The following is a 10,895-nucleotide window of genomic DNA, read 5'->3' as shown; positions in this document are numbered from 1 at the left end:
AGCTTATTTTCATTTCATTGTATTTTTTATTATTTTTAACAATCATTCTTGAATTGTAAGCATCTTTTCTATAGCTGTATTTAGTTTTCTTTGTTGCAGTTTTTTATATATGCACATATTGAACATTTTCAAGCAACATCAAATTGTTTATTGTTTAATTCCCATAAACTGATTATTTAAACAAATTATCGAAGTCAAACCAGATATTTTATTTAGGTTAAAGTAAATACATGTTTAATTACTTACTATTGGACTATTTGTCAATTTATTTTACTAGTTAATGTTCAACATTTTTCAATTAAGCCTCTCACTGCCTCACTTCAAATTGATTGATGATAAACTCATAAATAAGTCACCACGAAACTAGTATATGAGATTTTCATCTCATTCTAATTGAACCGTCTAGTAGCCGGTTCCCTCCGATCCGAAGTTTCTCTAGAATAGTTGGATCCCACAAGAGTTTTATTAGGTAAAAGCCAATAATTAGAGGCATCGAGGGTGCAACACCCTCGACCTACTCTCAAATAGATATTTTGCAATCTCTTTTCTTTTTACATTTCATCCCGATGAGCATTCAAATCAATTCAAACTCTAATGAGATTATAAATTGATACAATTATTAATTCAACATCTTAATTTCTTTTTGACAGTATATGGGGTTAGAGGATTGAACTCCTAATCTCGAAATTGATAATACATGTTTGATGTTAGTTGAGCTATGATTATTTTCTGTCCTTAGTATTATTTTGATATTTTTTCAATAACATAAAATGGGCCCAAAATTCAAAATATATTATTTTAGGTCGTATAGCAAACACTATTGAAATTTTAAGTTAATATTCAAAATTCCCTCCAATCTTTTACCAAAACCAAAAAAGAACACAAGAAAAGAAAAAAGGGGAAATAGTTAAAAATGATGGGGTGGAAAAATAGGGAAGAAGGGAATGGGAATGATGGAGGAAAGAGGGATGCACGTGGAGTGGTGTGGGGGTCTTCCCAGCACCCTTTGCTTTGGATCTGCTGCCCCCCCTTCTTTCCCTAATAATTATTCCTTTTTCTTCCCTCTCTTTTTTTTTATATATATATATTAAATCAAATATCAAAATTATATAAAAATCAAGATTTAAATACTCATTTTGATCCATTATATTTTTTGTTTTGGTTCTAGAATAACGAAAATAAAAAGTCACTAATAATAACATCTCACCGATCTAATTAAAAAATTTAGCAATCCAACTTCTTCTTAAATATTATATAACGACCCATCCTCACAAGGACAAAACAACAAAGATGAGTTCATTGATTACATTCGTAAAATTTGACAAGCAACTATTTATTTGTTTTCCTATTTCCTTAACATTAGATTTGACCACGATAGAGGGAAGAAGTGAATTTCGAAGGAAACCATGATATGTATTTTAAAGAATATTCATTTTATTCTTATACTTTCAATTTCATTTTTTTATTAAAAAAAAGAAAAAACTTTAGTTCATTTTGATTTTTATACTTTCAAAACATTCATTATGATCATTGTATTTACAACTTTGATTCATTTTGGTTCTTGAACTTTTAAAAGTAACTATTTTGGTTCCTTAAATATGAAAAAAAAATGAATGGACTAAAATGACAGATTTTTAAAAATTTAAGGACTAAAATAAACAAAAGTTAAAAATATTCGGACAAAATATGAAATACAGAACTAATAAGAATTAAAACCTATATTCTAAGGGGAAAAAAAGAAAAGAATTAAAATCAAGAGGATAAAGGAACAAAGTAGTATTTAAACGATAAACTTAAAAATAGATAAAATAAAAGAGGGGAGAGAAAGTGAGATTGGGAGAGAGAATGTTACATTTTAATGAAGGAGGTTGGTTCCTTCCTTCCAATGGTTCTCTCTCATCCTTCTTCCTCACCCTTTTCTTTTTCCTCACTCTTTCACCCAACTATATATATACATATATATAAAAATAAAAAAATAAAAAAAAAAATTATAATCATACACTCTTCACCGAACTAACTATCATTACCCCACTTCAATATATACCTTAAAAGAAAAGGTTAAAAAATAACTCTCATTCCGAATTTTCATAAAAGTAACAATTTAATCATTTAATTTTGGTTTGTAACGATTTAGTCTTTATATTTTTAATTTTATAACAATTTAATCTTTATACTTTTAAATTCATTACAATTTAGTCTCTAATACAAACAAATTTATCTATCAAAATTAGATCCAATTTATGACTCTTCTCTATGGTACCAGTTGTTGCTTCATTGAATTCGCTTCGTTAATAGGTTCACGATTTATGAACTGGTACCAAGATCTAGGCCTAGACAAGCAGACTTAATTTCAGCGGCAGCACGGTAGCAATGAAAATGACTCTTTCTTTAGTGTCAATTTTTATTATTTTATGATGTAGACTTTGGATTTTTATAAAAATATTGAGTCTCTAATTAGTTTATTGATTTATTTATGCTATAAATCTTATTAAATCTTAACTCTAATTTTTACAATAGGGACTAAATTGTTACAAATTTGAAAGTAGGATTAAAGTGTTACAAATCAAAGTCGATGATCTAGATTGTTACTTTTATGAAAGTTCAGAGACCAAAAGTGTTTTTTAACCTAAAAACTGGTTTCTGAAATTCAAATCATGTAGAGACATTTAGGACATGCTAAGAGCTGATTATAATAGTCTGTATTTGGAATGCATACTATTTTAGTCTAATAAATAAACACTAAACATTGCAGCAAAGAGAAAAAGATAGAAAGAGTAGGAAACTGTAACAAAGAGGAATTTGAAATGGTAATATTATAAGTAATCGTAGGTTATAATAGTTTAAAACACTGATTATTATAATTGAAGTTCTAAATATAAAGTAAACAGCTCAGTCTACTCACTTGAAGTTGGGGGCACAAACAACCACGTATAGATTATAACCTTAAAAGTTGTTAACAAATATCTATTTTAAATTAACTTTCAACGATGCAGGTCTTGTGTGCATCTATGAGCTTTAAAAAAAAAAAAAAATCGAAGGATCAAAAGTGTCCAACTTATCCTATATTTCATATTAAATTGTAAAATCAGTCATTGAGCATGTAATTTTGTTTTTTTTTTTATAGGTTCTTGACAAATTTAAAAAATCATTGATTTATTAAATGTAAGTTTGTCTAACAAATTTGTAAATTTTTAAAAAATTAAAACAACAACTAAATTTATATTTTGAAATTTCAATAACTAAATATAAATAAAAATTCAAAGTTTAGGAAGTAAATTTATAATTCAATTAATAATGCTATAGTTTTAGTTTTTAGTTTTTTTTTATTCTTTAATGCAGTTCAATATATGTGCGCTTAGAATTTAGTCGATCTTCTAATCATATAAATTAATCAATTGAGTTACATCTAACTTATTTTTTATGTTTGTTTATAGTTAATCAAATCGAGTTTGATTAGCGATGGTTATGATTATAGTTCAACAATATTTAAGAATCATGAAGAAATTTTCCTTTTTTTTTTTTTTTTTTTTTTTTTTATAAAAGTATGAATTTTCTTTTTTTTTTTTTTTTTTTATAAAAAAAAACATATATGCCAACCAATGATTCATCATTAGAGGGCTAATTTCAAATATTGATCATATTACTGACAGTGGGACCAACAGAAAAAAATGGCCAGCATTATCTTTGACAAAATGTTTCATTTGTTAATTGTAAAAGGGACATAATTTCTTATACTATATGCATTATCAACAAAAATCGACCTATATTATATGGTATGTTGGAGAGGGAAAAGAAAATCCATTAAATTAAGGGAGATTTTTAAAAATAAAAAAACAAATGAAATTATTTATACAAAATAGTAAAATTATTCTTTTTTAATATAGATTGATAGATGCTAATAGATGTCCGTCAATATCTCTCAATAATAGAAATTGATAGAAATTTATATTGATACTATGTGATAGATGTCGATAGAAATCCATCCGTCTCTATCAATGTTTTTTTTTTCTTTTAACTATTTATATAAATAGTTTAACTTTTCTATTTGTGAAAATTTTCCTATTTCAATTTTTATAATAAGAAAAAAAAGTATTTTATTTAAAAAAGTCTTGATTTTTGTTTTTGTTTCTTAAATAAAAGGGTTAACAAATAGAGAAATTGGCTACAAATTCATCTGAAGTTATGGTATATAAATTGGAGCAATATAAACACATTTAAAGAAAAAAAAATGAAAACTCAAACTTAAAGTTTCATTGAATAACTATTTGAGTTTTTATTTTTTACTTTTGAATGTTCGAACTCTTAGACACTATTTTTATCTATTGATTTATTTGTTTTATTATCTACTTCTTAGAAATGTTTTTCTAAAGTTAAGTAGGTTTGAAAAAAAAAGGTAAATATAAATTTATATCCCTAAACTTTGGAGTTATATCAATTTAAGCTCTAAACTAATAACGGTACCAATTTAAACCCAGAATTGTAGAGGTTGTATCAATTTTAAATCCCAAACTAATTATTATATCAATTTAAATCCTGAACTTTTATAAGTATATAAATTTAAACCCTAAACTTTCATCACATTATCAATTTAAACCCTCCATTATGTTTTATTTGAATGCACTTATGAATGTTGATGGTATAAATTGATATATTTATAAGAAAATTAAATTTTAAATTGATACAATTATTCGTTTGGGATTTAAATGGATACGACTCTCAAAGTTCAGGGTCTAAATTGATACAACCTACAAAGTTAAGATTTATATTGATATAATTATTAGTTTAAGGTTTAAATTGATATAACCTAATTGATATTTAAAAAAAAAATTAAGAAGGTTTGTTTTTTAAAGTTAGCTAACAGTTCAAATGCGTTTAAATAGAAAAGATGAGATATATAGTAAAGATGTTGTAAGAAACGAGCAAAACTAGAAATAAAAATAAAAATAAAAAATTTTAAGGTATAGTCTGACAACAAATTCAATTATTTATTTATTTATTTATTTTTATGAAAATGATTTCAATTTTTTTACTATTGTTTCTTAAATAAACAAATTTGGGATTTTAGCTAAATTTCAAATTTCATTTTTTTTAAAAAAAAAAATTGATTATATGAACTTATGATCCGTTTGTGTATGAAACATTCAGAACTTGAAAAAATGCTTTACAAATTCTTAAACTTTCAATTCTGTTTTATCTAATCCCTAAATATTAAAAATATTTATTAATTCATAAACTTTCACTTAATTTTGTTTCTCCCGAATAACATTATTAATAGAATATTGATTTGACATATCTATTAAATAAATTTTAGATAAGTCAATAATGTAGGTGATGAGACACTTTCACACTTGACATAGTTATTAGATTTACTCAGATTTATTTAGATGGTTCAATTTTAAATCCTGTAGCTTGTTATATCTTTTCCTCATTTTTAGGAAAGATTATTATATCTTGTTCTCATAGATGCTTCTATTCCACCAAATTATCAAGCAAACTCATATTGAAAATTAATTTATGGTACAGAATTGTTGATCCACTAAGATTGACAATTCCTTGTAGGGGTGGACCCGATCGGATTGGAAATCTCCGATTTGACCAGAGATGGGGTCAAATCGGGAACCCCTTAAGCTCCCCGTCCCCTACCCCACCCCTATATATATATTAGGTATTTAACTTTTTACATTTGACGTAGTATTTAATTTAGCTCAATCTAAAACAACAAAAGAGAAAATGGGGAATGGGTCCCCGTGGGAACCCGTTTTGAAAGCGGGGAAGGAGGTGGGGATGAGGGTAAGATCCCTGTGGGGACCGGGAACCCTCCTCCGCTCCACCCCAACCCCATTGCCAACCTTATGACCCACATCTCCCTTACAATGTCATTTTCTTCTTCTTCTCAACCCAACCTCAATTATAATATCATGTGACAAGCCATTACTTGAAACGAAACTATACTACTCTATGATCAAACATGTAGAATTTGCTGAAGTAGGTTGGCTATACAAATTATGAGTTGAGTAATTTATTGATTCCACGAAGGAGTTTATCAAAGAGAGGTACAATCCAAGCTAGATTTCACACGTATGCCGACACAAGGAAACAAAAATTTGACTCGAAAATTGCTCACAATAAGTGGCTACTGTCCTAAATTTTGATAATTTTCATCCTTAGGTTTTTCGTTTTCAATTTTTTATGCTAGAGATAGGACCTATTATTTAAAGCTACTAATTAACTTAATAACTTATGACCATCAAGATATTAAACACTTTTTTTCAACATAACAATTGCAGGAGTGGGAAATTAAATCCCGATCTCTTAAATCGAAATATATGTCAATATCACTTAATTAAATTCACTTTGATCAAGATATTAAATACTTGAAGAAAGATTAATAATACTTTACATTTTATCATAGAGCAAAATATTTATCTTCCAAATCATACAAAATAATAAATATTTATTCATTGAACTATACTCAATGATAAGGATCTAATAGTAATTCTACTCATTATTAAAGCAATAATACTTTACATCAAATAAAACCTAAAATAATGAGAAAGAGAATTGTTTGAAAATGTGGAGTCAGAAACTTGAAAAACACACATAATTTTAATAAAATAAAGAATTGGGATTTGTGATAATGTCACCCATTTTGTTGTCAACCAATACTCTTGTTTCTACTTTGTCAAATTACTTTGGTTTTATAGTAGTATTATAATTCAAATTCAAATGTGTTGAAAATATAATAACTTTTTCAAATTATTTGTTCCAATCTTATTGTTATCTAGTCGATGTAGAACATTGCTAGCATGCTCCACAAAATAAATGTAGAGACTCGCATCTTCGATTAAAAAAAGTTATTAATATCTTAATTAGTTAATTTATATTTAAAGTATTTCTAAAGTATATTATTTGAAGAAACTAGTAGCGTTGACTCTTCACATTTTTATGTATAACCTAGTAGCAACAATTTACTTTTAAATTATATTTAAGCAGTTAAGTTTGATTAACCTCGTGTATATGATAATAATTCGGATATGCCAAAGTGAGCTTAACTTAGTAGTATTGACATGCGCTCTATCTCTAGAGGTCGGAGGTTTAATCCCCACCCCCACAGTTGTTGTACTAGAAAAAAAAAGATCGAACATGTCACCCATAGGGTCCAATCTACCTATTCTATATGACCTAATTAAAAACAATTATATATTAGTTCAACAATTGCAGGGTGGGTAGGAGATCAAATCATCTATCTTTAAGACGATATTTGTCATCTTAAGTCGTGCTCGAGTTGACATATCTTCCATAGATTATTGTAGAAATTAATCATATACTAAAAAACAATGTTTTATGTTGATACACACCAGCACACACGTCAAGCAATTGGATGATTATAGAAAAGAGTCAAATCCAAGATTATACAAATTTGTCAAGCAATTTTTGAATTCCATAACTCATATTCCATTTTTTTTATATATCTATATATTTAATTAATTTATGAACTTGTAAGGATATATTTGTGTTTTTTTTTTTTTATATTTAATAATATGATACTTTATTTACAAGGGATAAATATGTTACCTTAACAATGAGGAATTGAGGAAAAATGCACAAGGAAGAAAAAGGAGAAAATTCCAAAAACTAATTATTAATTTAGATGGTTGTAAAATAGTTGATCTATAAACTTTAAGCCTAACTCCAATCATATTTTTTGTTTAAATTTAATTTTTTTGTTTAAATTTAACTTAGAGTTATTTTAAATAGTAAAATTGCTGAAAACATTTTTAAGTAAAGTAAAAATGTCACATCTAGTCGTGATATATCGTGATAGACTTTTACCACTGAAAAATAATATTTTGCTATATCGATAAATAAATCGATTTATTTTTCTTTATTTGAAAACAACCTTGAAATTATGAGATCCAACGTTACAAATGGAATAGTTGCAGTTATAAATTTAGTTTAAAAAAATCAATCACATTTTTTTCTAATGGAAAATTCAATCACATTTTTTTTTTAGAAAAGATCAATCACATTTTTAATTTTTATATTATATTGCTATTGCTATTGTTTAATGTTTATTTTACATAATCGAATTGTTGAACGACATGTGGAATGAATAAATTCTGGTCCCTGAATAAATTGAAACGATTTTTTTTAAAAAAGGGGACAAAATAATAATTTTCATGGCACAACCGTTATTTATTTATTTATTTTTATAATAATTTAAGGAAAAGTTTACCCTTTTTATCATTCAGGACGGATATAGTGAAGGCCCCGTTTTAATCTATATATTTATAAAAATTAACTGTAAAAATAGATATCGAAAAGTAGCTATACCGTGGAAGAATCACCGTCCTAAAAGTAATTATGACACAATCTCGATACTAATTGCTAGTGTCGGTTGCTCTTAAGGTTAACACAACTTCTAATTTCAGGTATGCATTCGTCGAAAAATGATTGGAATTAAAAAAAGAATACTTAAAACAAATGAAGAGAAGATGAAAAAATCATAATTTTATTGGTCTAGGTTTATGAAGAAGATGAATGCAAAAACAACTAGGGTTGAATAAGAAGAAAAACGGGCATAATATGGAAAAAAATTGTCAAAATAATGAATCTCATTTAATATTCAAACGGTTGATTTATTTTAACAAAATCAGGTTAAAAAATTAAACAGATAAGTATTTAAAATTTATTTATTTATCATGCAAGAACGATGACCCAAATCCACCCTTTTGATCAAACAAACAACAACAATATACACGTAAGAAAAGTGATACTTTTACCACTACCACATTTTCACCTTTTCATTTTTTAACTTTTGATGTAAGCTTTGATTTTATTATAGGCCTAAGTCCAAAAGTCATTTTCAATATCAATAATCTATACCTAATGGATACTAAATTCAAGAAGAAATAAAAGAAAATAAGATCTAAGATTTAGGGACTAAAAAATACTTTTTAGTAGCTCTAGCTTCAAAGACATTATATGCATTTAACCACTCAACTAGGTTCTTGATGGCAATAAATAAATATTCAATTTGCCCATTTGGGGATATTTAAATTTTTGAGCTATTCTTTTTATTGTAAAGAGAAAAAAAATGTTAATCTAAACAATTTACTAGATTTTACTCACCTCATTATGGCCAAAAGTTTCTTTTATGCCGAAATGATACTAAATTTTTTTTTGGAGAATTTGTCTTCTGCAGGTTGAAATTTAGGCCGGAACTTTGAGGTTGGTGCTATTTCGTTGTTTAAATTTTAAATTTTAAATTAATTTTGTTTAGGTCAGTTTGATAATCATTTATTTTTTTCTTTTTTTTTAAATAATTAAGCCTATTTTATCTATATTTATTATTATGATTTGTATATTTCTTAAGTATAATAGTTGAATTCTTAATCTAATTCAAAAAACAAAACAACTTTTTGAAAGTTGCTTTTTTAGTTTTCAAAATTTGGCTTGGTTTTTTAAACCATTGGGGAAAAATAGATAACAAATTAAGAAATTTAGAGGTGAAAGTAGTGTCATAGACTTAATTTTTAAAAACAAAAACAAAAAATAAAATAGTTATCAAACGAGACCTTAACGGTTGGTTTAAAATTTCTTACTCCAAAGTATTGTTTAGTTTAATTAATTTAAAATTATTCTCTAAGTTTCACTTTAATATGAATTATTTTGACCTCGTTTTGTAACTATTTTATTTTTTATTTTATTTCTTTAAAATTAAACATATTTCATCCGTATTTCTTACCATGATTTGTATTTTTCTTAAATAAAACGGTTGAATTCTCAGCCAAATTTCAAAACCAAAAACAACTTTTTGAAAGCTACTTTTTTAATTTTCAAAATTTGACTTGGTTTTTTAAACCATTGGTGAAAATAGATAACAAAAGAATAAATTTAGAGGTGAAAGTAGTGTCCATAGGCTTAATTTTAAAAAACAAAATGGTTACCAAACGGAACACATTTTTAATAATTTTTAATTCTTAAAAATTTTAAAACTTGTAGATGTATTAGATATAAAATTGAAAATTTAGAGATCCACTGGATATGAAATTAAAATTTATATCTACTGGATCAAAATATTAGATACTTTTGGTAATCTATCAAAACAAATTATTAAAGTTTCTTTTGATAATCATTTAATAACCATCTGATTTTTAGTCGCTTGAAATTTGTACTTGTTTTATGCTGAATATTTAGAATGGTCTTTTTCCTTCCTAAACGAATATATGAATTCTCAGTCAAATTTAAAAAACATAAGTTATTGAAAATAGTTTGGTTTTTGTAAATACTTATAAAAAGTTAGATTGTGTAATAAAGAAATGATGTATTTAGAATATATTTTCAAGTGTTTAATTTAAAAATAAGTCATTTTGAAGAAACTGAATTGTTTGACAACCATTAAAATGTATTTGAATAAGTTTTTATCAAAAGTGTTTAAATAAAAATAAGTTTTTTTTTTTAAAAAAATATTTTTTTCTCAAGTGAATCCAAACATATTCAAACTTAAAGTTCTAGTAGTATTTATAAGCTTGATTTTCAAATTTTTTTTTTAAAAAAAACTAAGACCCTGTCTAATAACTATTTGGGTTTTAGTTTTTTAATTTTAAAAATTAAGCTTATAAACATTACTTTCACCTATTGGTTTTTTTATTTGAAAATTGAAAAAAATAGTTTTTGTTTTTCAAATTTAATTAAAATTCAAGTATTTAGTTAGGAAAGATAAAAGTCATAGTAAAAAAATGGTAAGAAAACAAACATAATTTCCAAAAATAGAAAACTAAAAGCTAATGTTTATTTCAGTTTTTTGATTTTTTTTTTTTGAAAATTAAGCCTATAAACACTAATTTCACTTCTAAATTTCTTATTTATCTACTTCTTACCAATGGTTTGAA

Source organism: Benincasa hispida, chromosome 5 (genome assembly GCF_009727055.1).
Source record: "Benincasa hispida cultivar B227 chromosome 5, ASM972705v1, whole genome shotgun sequence".
NCBI lineage: Eukaryota > Viridiplantae > Streptophyta > Magnoliopsida > Cucurbitales > Cucurbitaceae > Benincasa > Benincasa hispida.
The sequence above is the reverse complement of the archived record's forward strand: the minus strand, read 5'-3'. Positions refer to the sequence as shown.